At 39.0% G+C, this 14,291-nt stretch overlaps 6 non-coding genes across 6 annotated transcripts; all 6 read left to right on the forward strand.

Moving 5' to 3' along the window:
- The first annotated feature begins 32 nt into the window (after nucleotides 1-32).
- Nucleotides 33-196, forward strand: LOC139567195 (U1 spliceosomal RNA). The gene has a single exon (XR_011673255.1). It is a non-coding gene; the product is annotated as a U1 spliceosomal RNA (small nuclear RNA).
- Nucleotides 197-7,250: 7,054 nt separating this feature from the next.
- On the forward strand, nucleotides 7,251-7,414 carry LOC139567197 (U1 spliceosomal RNA). Its single transcript, XR_011673257.1, has one exon. It is a non-coding gene; the product is annotated as a U1 spliceosomal RNA (small nuclear RNA).
- Nucleotides 7,415-8,078: 664 nt separating this feature from the next.
- LOC139567188 (5S ribosomal RNA) lies at nucleotides 8,079-8,197 on the forward strand. The gene has a single exon (XR_011673248.1). It is a non-coding gene; the product is annotated as a 5S ribosomal RNA (ribosomal RNA).
- A 711-nt stretch (nucleotides 8,198-8,908) lies between these two features.
- On the forward strand, nucleotides 8,909-9,072 carry LOC139567199 (U1 spliceosomal RNA). The gene has a single exon (XR_011673258.1). It is a non-coding gene; the product is annotated as a U1 spliceosomal RNA (small nuclear RNA).
- Nucleotides 9,073-9,736: 664 nt separating this feature from the next.
- On the forward strand, nucleotides 9,737-9,855 carry LOC139567189 (5S ribosomal RNA). The gene has a single exon (XR_011673249.1). It is a non-coding gene; the product is annotated as a 5S ribosomal RNA (ribosomal RNA).
- Nucleotides 9,856-12,405: 2,550 nt separating this feature from the next.
- Nucleotides 12,406-12,569, forward strand: LOC139567204 (U1 spliceosomal RNA). Its single transcript, XR_011673263.1, has one exon. It is a non-coding gene; the product is annotated as a U1 spliceosomal RNA (small nuclear RNA).
- Nucleotides 12,570-14,291: the final 1,722 nt, after the last annotated feature.

The raw sequence follows: 14,291 nt of genomic DNA on the forward strand, positions 1-14,291 counted from the left end.
AGAGACTTGCCCTCCACCGATGTGTATAAGTCATACTTACCTGGCAAGGGAGCTACCGTGATCAAGAAGGCGGTTCACCCAGGGCGAGGCTCAGCCATTGCACTCTGGTTGTGCTGACCCCTGCGAATTTCCCAAATGTGGAAATCTCGATTGCATAATTTATGGTAGTGGGGGACTGCGTTCGCGCTCTCCCCTGATGTCTTGTTTGATGATAAACCTTGAGGTTGACTTGTGCTTATGGAGATCTTTGAAGTCAGTTTTGAAAGAGATTTTGTGGACCAATCGAAAGGTGGACTAATCAAAAGGTGGAAACATTTGTTTGTAGCGAAACATTGTTGGCATTTTGTGGAAACATCATGTTGCGAAATGCAGCATGGTATTTATGCCACGCTGGTACTTCAATCAAGAGATAGTTGAGAAGCCGCTCTAACCCCACCCCCAGTCATGATGTGTCATACGCGCCCCATGCGCTTACAATATGAAATTGTCCATACATGCGCTCCTCCTTAGCACAGAACAATGCAATAGTTTTTCAACATTCAGAGCTTTTGTGTATTTATTCTGGCTAGTAGGCTAGCTGCATGGGAAATTGTTGCTAATGATGTATTTGTCAGAAGTCATTGTATTTGTCCATTTTTTCCCACAAGGCTGAAATATGTGCCCTCGCTTTGAAATGTTAGCAAGGTTTGTTTGTATTTCATCCAACTATCTGTGCTAAAAAGTGATGGCTACAGTATATGTAATTTCTTCCCCTTTTTGAGTGACCCAAAGTTCAAGCTGCTTATCTAATTGGTGAAAATGCAATGTCTGTTTATCAGACTCACTTTGACTCTATATGGTGTACCAAGAGTTGTTCCTTCGCTTACGGCCTTACCTACCTGAATGCGCATTTCCTGATTGGAGAAGTGACGACAGGTGCGAGTGTCTGAGCTGTGAGTGAGTGTTTGCTGGAGAGTGTTTGCTCGAGAGCTTTTTTGGTTATTTTTCAACGTTTTTTGAAGTTTAATTTTTGATTTTTGCATTTGAATACATTTAAGTTTGGTTCGTTTTTTTCCCCCTTTGCAGTTTTTGCTGCTTGGGGGAGAGGTTTCGTGTCTCATTTTTGTTTTACAATGACGGACAACATGGCAATGGCTAATGGACTGGACAAGGACAAAGAAAATGCGCAACGGAAGAAACATGGAGATGAAGGAGGAATGAAATATGGAAAAGAATTTACGGTGGCAGTGGAGTTGATGGGAGAAGATAAAGTCACAACGATGGAATTGCTACGTGCGATTAAAGAGGTGTGTGGGGAGGTGGTGGGATGTAGAGTAAAAGGAGAAAGAAAGTACGAGATCACGATGAGAAATGGAAAAGGAAAAGAGCGCTTAATGGATGGCTTCATGATTAAAGAAACAAGAATTATGGCAAGAGATGTGGTTTCCAATGAACTTATAGTCTCATTCATGAATCTGCCTGTATATATGGAAGACAGTGCTATATTGGCCAAGCTATGTAGCTGGGGTGTATCAGCAGTCTCTGAAATCAGGAGGAGAGTTTGGCCGGGGACGGATATAGCAGATGGCACGAGATACTGCAAAGTAAAATTTACTGATACTGTGAAGTCATTGCCGTACTCTACAAAGTTTGACACACTTGAAGGTGGAGAATACTTTCGAGTTATACATGATAAGCAGGTCAGAGTTTGTAGGCTTTGTATTCAGCCTGGGCATATTTTGAAGGAATGCCCTGAATTTAAATGTTATAAGTGTGGGAAGCAAGGGCATTTTGCAAGAGAATGTGCAGGTGGAAAGGAAAGGGCATTTTGCGAAGGATGTCGCATGAGAGCCAACGAGTGCAACTGTGGAGAGGTTGTGAATGAGGAGGGGAGCCAGGATCTTTTTGTGGAGGCTGATGTATCACCCCGAGCAGAAGAAGACGATGGAGGAGAGGAAGAGGTGGAGGGTGGAGAGAAGGAAGAAGGAAGAAGGAAGAAGGACCAGAAGATAAATGAAATTGGGAGCAGTATGGACTCGGAAATAAGAAGAGGGAGTTTTCAGGAGGAGGGGGGGAGTGGACTGGGGGGAAGCACGGGGGACTCACAGGTTTTGGGGGAGAGCACAGCACTAACAAGTACCTCGGGGGGTGAAGAAATGGAGAGGGTTTTGGGTTTGAGGACAATAACGGAGGCGGAGATGAGCACGGGGAGCACAACGGCGACTGTACATGAGATGGAGACGAGCACGGGGAGCACAGCGATGACGGTGGCAGAAACGGAGATGAATACGGGGAGCACAACGGAGGTGGATGCCAAGAGTGGGTGTTGGCTGGATAGCATGGACTTGGAGGAGATATCGGACACAGATGATGGGGAAAAGATGGAAAGAACGAGGGAAGGATACAGGAAGAGGAAAGCGGTGGGAAGAGGGGGAGAGAAAGGGTGGAAGAGGAAAGAAACTGGATAATAGGTAAAGGATAATGGAATTATATTTTATTATTTTATTATTTATTAGAATGGTTAATATAATGTCGATAAATGCAAATGGTTTGAGAACAATGGGAAAATTTAATAGAATAGTACAAATGAAGAATTCAGATATTTTATGTATTCAAGAAACACACTGGGATAATGTATGTGTTTTAGAAGTAAAAAAAATATGGAGGGATTTTATTTATGTAAACAATGGCAGAGGGAATTCAAGTGGGGTTGCAATTTTATTAAGGAAGGATGTAGTAGAAAATGTGAAGAAGATATATAATGATAATAATGGGAGGATTTTAATTTTGGATTTTGAATATATGAATAGGGTTTTTAGGATTATAAATATTTATGCGCCGAATAATGAGATAGAGCGGAGGGATTTATTTTTAGAATTAGGGAAATGGTGCAGGGGTAACTGTATTTTAGTTGGGGATTTTAATGTTAAAATGAATAGATTAGATATGGCAAGGGGAGCTATTTTTAGAAGTGACGTATCTAGGGGGGTTTTAAGGAAGATTATGTTGGAAAACAATTTGATTGATATATGGAGGGATGAGAATCCGAACAAGAGAGAATTTTCTAGAAGGCAGGTGGTTTTAGGGGAGTTGAAACAGACACGGATAGATCTGGTTTTAGTAAATGAAGGGTTAAGGAATTTTATGAAGGATATTAAGTATATTTTTACAACTTTTAGTGATCATGCTGGGTTAACATTTTCGGTGGGGTTAGATAGGGAGGGGAAAGGGGGGGGAGTGTGGTGTATGAATGCAAGGTATCTAGGTGATGAGGAATATGGAATACAACTTAAATCTTTGATAGAACATGAAATGGAGGATAAGCAAAAAGGGAATGATAAGTGCCAGTGGTGGGAAAATGTTAAGAAAAAAATAAAAGATTTTAGTATTAGATATGCAAGGAAGAAGAGGAGTAGGATGACAAGAGAAGAAAATTATTTAAGAGCAAAATTGAATGAAGAAATGAGGAAATGTGATATTGATCCTATTTATAATATTGAAAGGTTTTTAGATTTAAAGGCACAATTGAGCAAATGTGAAATAGATAAATGTAAGGGGGCATCTATTAGAAGTAGGGCAAAGTATGTTTTAGAAGGGGAAAAATGTACGTCTTTTTTTCTTGGTTTAGAGAAAACTAAACAGACGAAATCATATATTAGTGAGATAGAAAATGTAAAGGGTGAAGTGGTAAATGATTATGTTGAGATATTAGAAACTGTACAGAATTTTTATAAGGATTTATTTAAGAAAGGGGAGGTGGATGAAGAGTGTGTAAAGGAGATTTTAGGTAGTGTGGATGTGCAAATTGGTGTTGAGGATAAGCAAATATGTGATAGGAAGATAACAGTGGATGAAGTGAAAGATGCAATTAAGGGATTACAAATAAATAAAAGTCCTGGAGTAGATGGACTAATTGCAGAGTTTTACAAAATGTATGAAAGTTTTTTAGCACCGATTTTAATGGAAGTGTATCAATACATGGAAGATAATAATACTGTTTCAGACTCCATGGTGACAGGACTGATATCGGTTTTATATAAAAATAAGGGGAGCAAAATGAAATTAGAAAATTATAGGCCAATTAGTTTATTAAACTCAGATTACAAGATTTTAGCTAAGATATTGGCGAATAGGATGAAGATGGTTTTAAATGATATTATAGCACCTACACAAAATTATAGTGTGCCTGGAAGAGACATAGCTGATACCATCATTACACTTAGAGATGTGATAAATAAAATGAATAGCGATAAGAGAGGGGGAATTGTTTTAAGTATAGATTTTAATAAAGCTTTTGACAGGGTGGAACATGATTTTATGTTTAGGGTACTGGAAAAATATGGGTTTGGAAATAGAATAATAGGATGGATAAAATTATTATATAGAAAGGCAAAAAGTAGGGTAAAATGTAATGGGGTTTTAACAGATTCTTTTATTCTTGAGAGATCAGTGAGACAGGGGTGCCCTTTATCAGCATTATTGTATGTTTTATCGGTAGAACCCTTAGCGGCATACCTTAAAAAAGATCATTTTATAAATTGTGTAGAGACTCCGCAAGGAGGTTTTAGTTTAATTCATCAATATGCAGACGATACCACAATAACAGTTAGAGATGAGGAAAGTGTTAAAAGGGTGATGGAGTGTTTTAAAGTATATGAGAAAGCCTCAGGAGCAAAAGTGAATATGGAGAAGTCAGTAATAATGTACGTTGGAAAGATTAATGAGGAGATTTTTCCTTTTAAAATGGTAAATGATTATTTTAAGGTGTTAGGTGTGTTTTTAGGGGTGAAGGAACAGGAAGCTAGGGATATGACATGGAGTGGAGTTATAAACAAAGTTAGGAAGGTGGTAAATATGTGGAGGGGGAGTTCTTTGAAATTAAAAGGGAAAGTAATTGTCATAAATTCATTGTTGATGTCAATTTTTATTTATGTAATGAATGTTTTGGATATGCCAGAATGGGTTTTATCTGAAATGAATAAAATTGTAGTTGATTTTTTATGGGAAGGGAAGGGGGTGAAAATAGCTTTTAAAACTTTGATTGCAGGTTATGAGGAGGGGGGTTTGAAGTTGGTGGATTTAAATGTGAGGAAAACAGCAATTAGAGTCAAAATGGTACGTAAATATTTATATGGGGAATTAGATTATGGATGGAAAAGATTTTTTAAGGAGTATTTGCAGGAGGTTGGGAGGATGGGGGACAATGGTTTATTGATGTGTATGAAAAAGGAAATGTTAGGTAATATACCTTTGTTTTATAGAGAAGTGTTTGAGGCTTGGGGGGAGTTTTTACCAAAGATTTATTATGAGTGTACCATTTTAGACAATATTTTAAATCAGCCAATTTTTTTAAATCCCAAGATACAGTATAATAATAAGATGTTGTTTTGTAAATATTTTATGAGGGCTGGGATGAGACAGATTGGGGACATCTTATATGAGGTCATTCCGGGGTTCCTTCCATGTCAGGCAATATTTGATAATGTGGTTGAAGAAAATGATGAAATAAGTAGAACTACTGTGGAGAACATGTATAAGAGAGTATTAGGATGTCTTCCTGGGGAATGGGGTGTTTTAATAAATAAAGAGGTGGCTACAAGAGCTAGGGGTTTACCGGTTTTATATTATGAAAGTAATGGGAAGAAGTATGATTTGTCAGGTTTGAAAGTTAAAAAGGTATATGAAAAATGTATTTTAAGAGAGATAAAAACTCCTGCTTCGGAAAAAGTGTGGTCTAGGGTGTTTGCAAATATAGATGTGAAATCAATATGGAAGAATGTAAATGTAAAATATAATTCTATAGAATGTGAAGACAATGATTTTAAATTGAAACATAATAGGATTTTTACAAACGTGGTTTTACATCAAATAAATAGAGATATTAAAAGAGAATGTGATATTTGTGATACGGGGGTGGAAAATTTTATGCACTTTTTTGTTGAATGTAGTAGATTAGAAGAGTTTCATAAGTTTTTAAAGGGGATTTTAGTACAACATTGGGGAGAAGAGATTGTTGATGGGGTTGAGTGGAGGAGGTTGTTTCTTTTTGGGTTAACTGGGAAAAGCAAAGTTTTTAATTTTAATTTGATGAATTTTGTTCTTAGTCATGCCAGATACGCTGTAAGACAAAGACGGAATTTGGGACATTATGAAGGGAAAATTGTGAGTGTGGAGGTTTTATTTAGAAGTAGTTTAGAGAAAGATATAGAAGTAATATATAAATATGGTGGATGTAATTTTGAAAAATTGTTTGTGTGGGGGAGCACTTTTATTGAAATTGAGTCGAATGGAAAACTTGTTTTTAATTATTAATTGGTTTTGGTGGATGATTGTGTTTTTTTAATAGGTTTCATTTTTCTTTTTTTGATTTTGTAAAAGGATGAATTGTTCATCCTTTTTGATTATTGATTGAATGTTGTAAATATTATGTGTTTTTTCATAATAAAAGATAAAAAAAAAAAAATACACCCGATCTCGTCTGATCTCGGAAGCTAAGCAGGGTCGGGCCTGGTTAGTACTTGGATGGGAGACTGCCTGGGAATACCAGGTGCTGTAAGCATTTTGTCCACTAGGGTGTGCTCTTGCATTATTTAATCAGCAACACTGCCTTGTAGTAAGCGTTTGATGCTGAATTGACTAAATTCAGCTTATATGGGCTAGTCTCCCCTGCCCTTTTAATACGATCAAAGTTCCTTGTGTTGTCAGGGAGCAACTGCCTTTTATTTATAAGACAAATAAGAATATTGTTACTGAATGCAGCTTGTGTGTGCTTTGTGCTCCCTCGCCCTGTTCAAATGATCAGAGGAATTAATGCTGGTGAGGAGAGGAACTGGACTGATGTCTGATGGCCCTGTGTTTTCCATGGTGGAATTACAACCCTTCTTTTACGGAGTAAATCAAAAGCACAAGAGAATGTGAGATGTTATCGATAATAAATCAATTGGTTTCATGCATTTGTCTGTGTGTGTGTCTGAATGTGATTGTATTTCGTCATATCGCATACATTTGTGATATCAGACAGGTTAATTAAGATATTAAAAAGTCATTGGTGATTTTTTTCTACAGTGTTGCATGATGGGAATCTAGTGGTTCACTGATATAATCTAGTAAACAAAATAAACAACTTTTTCACCACTCTGTCTGCAAGTGCATTCCTAAACGGCATTTCACGCAGGTCGAAGTGATGTGATATTATCAGAACACAAAGTGGTTACCGTTAGACGAAAATGTTGGCACTGGAGAGACTTGCCCTCCACCGATGTGTATAAGTCATACTTACCTGGCAAGGGAGCTACCGTGATCAAGAAGGCGGTTCACCCAGGGCGAGGCTCAGCCATTGCACTGTGGCTGTGCTGACCCCTGCGAATTTCCCAAATGCGGAAATCTCGATTGCATAATTTATGGTAGTGGGGGACTGCGTTCGCGCTCTCCCCTGATGTCTTGTTTGATGATAAACCTTGAGGTTGACTTGTGCTTATGGAGATCTTTGAAGTCAGTTTTGAAAGAGATTTTGTGGACCAATCGAAAGGTGGACTAATCAAAAGGTGGAAACATTTGTTTGTAGCGAAACATTGTTGGCATTTTGTGGAAACATCATGTTGCGAAATGCAGCATGGTATTTATGCCACGCTGGTACTTCAATCAAGAGATAGTTGAGAAGCCGCTCTAACCCCACCCCCAGTCATGATGTGTCATACGCGCCCCATGCGCTTACAATATGAAATTGTCCATACATGCGCTCCTCCTTAGCACAGAACAATGCAATAGTTTTTCAACATTCAGAGCTTTTGTGTATTTATTCTGGCTAGTAGGCTAGCTGCATGGGAAATTGTTGCTAATGATGTATTTGTCAGAAGTCATTGTATTTGTCCATTTTTTCCCACAAGGCTGAAATATGTGCCCTCGCTTTGAAATGTTAGCAAGGTTTGTTTGTATTTCATCCAACTATCTGTGCTAAAAAGTGATGGCTACAGTATATGTAATTTCTTCCCCTTTTTGAGTGACCCAAAGTTCAAGCTGCTTATCTAATTGGTGAAAATGCAATGTCTGTTTATCAGACTCACTTTGACTCTATATGGTGTACCAAGAGTTGTTCCTTCGCTTACGGCCTTACCTACCTGAATACACCCGATCTCGTCTGATCTCGGAAGCTAAGCAGGGTCGGGCCTGGTTAGTACTTGGATGGGAGACTGCCTGGGAATACCAGGTGCTGTAAGCATTTTGTCCACTAGGGTGTGCTCTTGCATTATTTAATCAGCAACACTGCCTTGTAGTAAGCGTTTGATGCTGAATTGACTAAATTCAGCTTATATGGGCTAGTCTCCCCTGCCCTTTTAATACGATCAAAGTTCCTTGTGTTGTCAGGGAGCAACTGCCTTTTATTTATAAGACAAATAAGAATATTGTTACTGAATGCAGCTTGTGTGTGCTTTGTGCTCCCTCGCCCTGTTCAAATGATCAGAGGAATTAATGCTGGTGAGGAGAGGAACTGGACTGATGTCTGATGGCCCTGTGTTTTCCATGGTGGAATTACAACCCTTCTTTTACGGAGTAAATCAAAAGCACAAGAGAATGTGAGATGTTATCGATAATAAATCAATTGGTTTCATGCATTTGTCTGTGTGTGTGTCTGAATGTGATTGTATTTCGTCATATCGCATACATTTGTGATATCAGACAGGTTAATTAAGATATTAAAAAGTCATTGGTGATTTTTTCTACAGTGTTGCATGATGGGAATCTAGTGGTTCACTGATATAATCTAGTAAACAAAATAAACAACTTTTTCACCACTCTGTCTGCAAGTGCATTCCTAAACGGCATTTCACGCAGGTCGAAGTGATGTGATATTATCAGAACACAAAGTGGTTACCGTTAGACGAAAATGTTGGCACTGGAGAGACTTGCCCTCCACCGATGTGTATAAGTCATACTTACCTGGCAAGGGAGCTACCGTGATCAAGAAGGCGGTTCACCCAGGGCGAGGCTCAGCCATTGCACTGTGGCTGTGCTGACCCCTGCGAATTTCCCAAATGCGGAAATCTCGATTGCATAATTTATGGTAGTGGGGGACTGCGTTCGCGCTCTCCCCTGATGTCTTGTTTGATGATAAACCTTGAGGTTGACTTGTGCTTATGGAGATCTTTGAAGTCAGTTTTGAAAGAGATTTTGTGGACCAATCGAAAGGTGGACTAATCAAAAGGTGGAAACATTTGTTTGTAGCGAAACATTGTTGGCATTTTGTGGAAACATCATGTTGCGAAATGCAGCATGGTATTTATGCCACGCTGGTACTTCAATCAAGAGATAGTTGAGAAGCCGCTCTAACCCCACCCCCAGTCATGATGTGTCATACGCGCCCCATGCGCTTACAATATGAAATTGTCCATACATGCGCTCCTCCTTAGCACAGAACAATGCAATAGTTTTTCAACATTCAGAGCTTTTGTGTATTTATTCTGGCTAGTAGGCTAGCTGCATGGGAAATTGTTGCTAATGATGTATTTGTCAGAAGTCATTGTATTTGTCCATTTTTTCCCACAAGGCTGAAATATGTGCCCTCGCTTTGAAATGTTAGCAAGGTTTGTTTGTATTTCATCCAACTATCTGTGCTAAAAAGTGATGGCTACAGTATATGTAATTTCTTCCCCTTTTTGAGTGACCCAAAGTTCAAGCTGCTTATCTAATTGGTGAAAATGCAATGTCTGTTTATCAGACTCACTTTGACTCTATATGGTGTACCAAGAGTTGTTCCTTCGCTTACGGCCTTACCTACCTGAATACACCCGATCTCGTCTGATCTCGGAAGCTAAGCAGGGTCGGGCCTGGTTAGTACTTGGATGGGAGACTGCCTGGGAATACCAGGTGCTGTAAGCATTTTGTCCACTAGGGTGTGCTCTTGCATTATTTAATCAGCAACACTGCCTTGTAGTAAGCGTTTGATGCTGAATTGACTAAATTCAGCTTATATGGGCTAGTCTCCCCTGCCCTTTTAATACGATCAAAGTTCCTTGTGTTGTCAGGGAGCAACTGCCTTTTATTTATAAGACAAATAAGAATATTGTTACTGAATGCAGCTTGTGTGTGCTTTGTGCTCCCTCGCCCTGTTCAAATGATCAGAGGAATTAATGCTGGTGAGGAGAGGAACTGGACTGATGTCTGATGGCCCTGTGTTTTCCATGGTGGAATTACAACCCTTCTTTTACGGAGTAAATCAAAAGCACAAGAGAATGTGAGATGTTATCGATAATAAATCAATTGGTTTCATGCATTTGTCTGTGTGTGTGTCTGAATGTGATTGTATTTCGTCATATCGCATACATTTGTGATATCAGACAGGTTAACTTCTAGTTCCTCCCAAACCCGGATCCGGGAGCACCCCCCACAGTAAAAAAGCTGACTAGCATAGCCTAGCATAGCGTCACAAGTAAATACTAGCATCTAAATATCATTAAATCACAAGTCCAAGACACCAGATGAAAGATACACTTCTTGTGAATCCAGCCATCATTTCTGATTTTTAAAATGTTTTACAGGGAAGACACAATATGTAAATCTATTAGCTAACCACGTTAGCAAAAGACACCACATTTTTTTACTCCACCAGTTTTTTACTCCATCAGTAGCTATCACTAATTCGACTAAATAAAGATATATATAGCCACTAACCAAGAAACAACTTCATAAGATGACAGTCTGATAACATATTTATGGTATAGCATCTGTTTTTCTAGAAAAATTTGCATTTTTCAGGTATAAATCATAGTTTACCATTGCAGCCACTATCACAAAACTCACCAAAGCGACTAGAATAACTACAGAGAGCAACGTGTATTACCTAATTACTCATCATAAAACATTTCTTAAAAATACACAGCGTACAGCAATTGAAAGACACAGATCTTGTGAATCCAGACAATATTTCAGATTTTCTAAGTGTTTTACAGCGAAAACACAATATATCGTTATATTAGCATACCACATGAGCTAACATCACCCCAGCATTGATTCAAGGCAAAAAGAGCGATAACGTTATCACCACCAAAATATATTAATTTTTTCACTAACCTTCTCAGAATTCTTCAGATGACAGTCCTGTAACATCATATTACACAATGCATATAGAGTTTGTTCGAAAATGTGCATATTTAGCATCACAAATCGTGGTTATGCAATGTAATCAGTCAAAACATGGCATGCATTCTGGCCGGCGCCATCTTGGAAAGGCACCTAAGTTTACGATTATTTATCGATTAGATTGACAAAAAAAATACAGGTTGGACAGCTAATGAAAGATGCATTAGTTATTAATGCAACCGCTGAGTTAGATTTTTAAAATTAACGTTACTAGACATACAGTGTGCGTTACAGCCAGACTAGTGCCGCAATAATGGCCGACAAATGCGTTTACATTTTTCCACATAAATACGGAATAAAATCATAAATAGCTCTTACTTTTGGACGAGCTTCCATCAGAATCTTGGGCAAGTTGTCCTTTGTCCAAAAGAATCGTTGCTTTGTTGTAAAACGTCCTCTTCAACTTCGGAACTAGCAGCTAACAATAGCTACGTGGCACACACATGTCCAAATCCTCAAAGCGCAATACTACGAAAATTCCGAAAATAGCAATATACTCGCATAAACTGATATAAATCGGTTTAAAATAACTTCGTTATGATGTTTCTAACACCTATATCGAATTAAATCACAGACGGATATATCTTAGGCTGATAACGAGAGCTTTTGAGCATGCCATTCTGATGTCCTCTCTTGCGCCTTGACGAGCGTCCAAAAGAACGGACATGTCACTCCATGGCCTTTTATAAACTCTGAGAAATACGTAGAGACTCCATTCCACTTCTCATTGGTTACTGACATCCAGGGGAAGGCGGGTGCAGTTCATTTCGACCCATAGGGCACACACAGAGCTTTAAACTGATCTGAGAACAGAGCCTAGATTTCTGACCTTCGCATGTCCTGTCATGATTTTCGCTGTAGAAAGAGTTCTGGTTCACCCACAGACATAATTCAAACGGTTTTAGAAACTAGAGATTGTTTTCTATCCAATAGTAATAATAATATGCATATTGTACGAGCAAGAATTGAGTACGAGGCAGTTTAATTTGGAAATGTAAAAAAATAAATAGTGCTAACAGCTCCCCCTATTGACAAAAGGTTATTAATTAAGATATTAAAAAGTCATTGGTGATTTTTTCTACAGTGTTGCATGATGGGAATCTAGTGGTTCACTGATATAATCTAGTAAACAAAATAAACAACTTTTTCACCACTCTGTCTGCAAGTGCATTCCTAAACGGCATTTCACGCAGGTCGAAGTGATGTGATATTATCAGAACACAAAGTGGTTACCGTTAGACGAAAATGTTGGCACTGGAGAGACTTGCCCTCCACCGATGTGTATAAGTAATCCTTACCTGGCAAGTGAGCTACCGTGATCAAGAAGGCGGTTCACCCAGGGCGAGGCACAGCCATTGCACTGTGGCTGTGCTGACCCCTGCGAATTTCCCAAATGCGGAAATCTCGATTGTATAATTTATGGTAGTGGGGGACTGCGTTCGCGCTCTCTCCTGATGTCTTGTTTAATCATAAACCTTGAGGTTGACTTGTGCTTATGGAGATCTTTGAAGTCAGTTTTGAAAGAGATTTTGTGGACCAATCGAAAGGTGGACTAATCAAAAGGTGGAAACATTTGTTTGTAGCGAAACATTGTTGGCATTTTGTGGAAACATCATGTTGCGAAATGCAGCATGGTATTTATGCCACGCTGGTACTTCAATCAAGAGATAGTTGAGAAGCCGCTCTAACCACACCCCCAGTCATGATGTGTCATACGCGCCCCATGCGCTTACAATATGAAATTGTCCATACATGCGCTCCTCCTTAGCACAGAACAATGCAATAGTTTTTCAACATTCAGAGCTTTTGTGTATTTATTCTGGCTAGTAGGCTAGCTGCATGGGAAATTGTTGCTAATGATGTATTTGTCAGAAGTCATTGTATTTGTCCATTTTTTCCCACAAGGCTGAAATATGTGCCCTCGCTTTGAAATGTTAGCAAGGTTTGTTTGTATTTCATCCAACTATCTGTGCTAAAAAGTGATGGCTACAGTATATGTAATTTCTTCCCCTTTTTGAGTGACCCAAAGTTCAAGCTGCTTATCTAATTGGTGAAAATGCAATGTCTGTTTATCAGACTCACTTTGACTCTATATGGTGTACCAAGAGTTGTTCCTTCGCTTACGGCCTTACCTACCTGAATGCGCATTTCCTGATTGGAGAAGTGACGACAGGTGCGAGTGTCTGAGCTGTGAGTGAGTGTTTGCTGGAGAGTGTTTGCTCGAGAGCTATTTTTGTTAATTAATTGGTTTTTGCAATATAATTTATTATTTTCTTCAGTTGAATAGTTTAAAGTTTGGTTAGTCTTCCCCCTTGCAGTTTTTCTGCTTGGGGGAGAGTTTTTTTGGATTCATTTTTTACTATGACGGACAACATGGAAAAGACAAACGGAATGGACAAAGACAACGAAAAAGCGCAACGGAAGAAAAAGGAAGATAAAGAAGGGATGAAATATGGAAAAGAATACACGGTGGCAATTGAGTTGGAAGGAGAAGACAAAGTGACGACAATGGAACTACTAAGAGCAATTAAGGAGGTGTGTGGAGAGGTGGTGGGATGCCGAATGAAAGGAGAAAAGAAGTACGAAATTACAATGAGAAATGAAAAAGGAAAAGAACGGTTAATGGATGGATTGCGAATAAAGGACACAAGGATTCTGGCGAGAGATATTAATGTGAAGGAATTGGTGGTGTCTTTTATGAATCTCCCAGTTTACGTAGAAGATGGTGTGATACTGGGCAAGCTGAGTAGCTGGGGAGTGGCGGCCGTCTCGGAGATAAGAAGGAGAGTTTGGCCAGGAACGGAGGTGGTTGATGGGACACGTTTCTGCAAAGTCAAGTTTACAGAAAAAGTGACATCATTACCTTATTCTACAAGAATTGAGACGTTGGAAGGAGCGGAATATTTCAGAGTCATTCATGACAAACAGGTCAGAGTGTGTCGGTTGTGCATTCAACCCGGGCACATAGTAAAAGACTGCCCGGAATTTAAGTGTTTTAAGTGTGGCAATCAAGGACACTATGCGAGAGAATGTGATGGAGAGAAGGAAAGGAATTTTTGTGGTGGATGTAGAAAGAGATTGGCGGAGTGCAACTGTGGAGAGGTTAGGGCTGAAGAGGGGAGTCAAACAATATTCGAGGAAGCAGTAGTATTGTCGCAAGAAGGAGAAGAAGATGG

Source organism: Salvelinus alpinus, unplaced genomic scaffold, assembly GCF_045679555.1.
Source record: "Salvelinus alpinus unplaced genomic scaffold, SLU_Salpinus.1 scaffold_64, whole genome shotgun sequence".
NCBI classification, from domain to species: domain Eukaryota; kingdom Metazoa; phylum Chordata; class Actinopteri; order Salmoniformes; family Salmonidae; genus Salvelinus; species Salvelinus alpinus.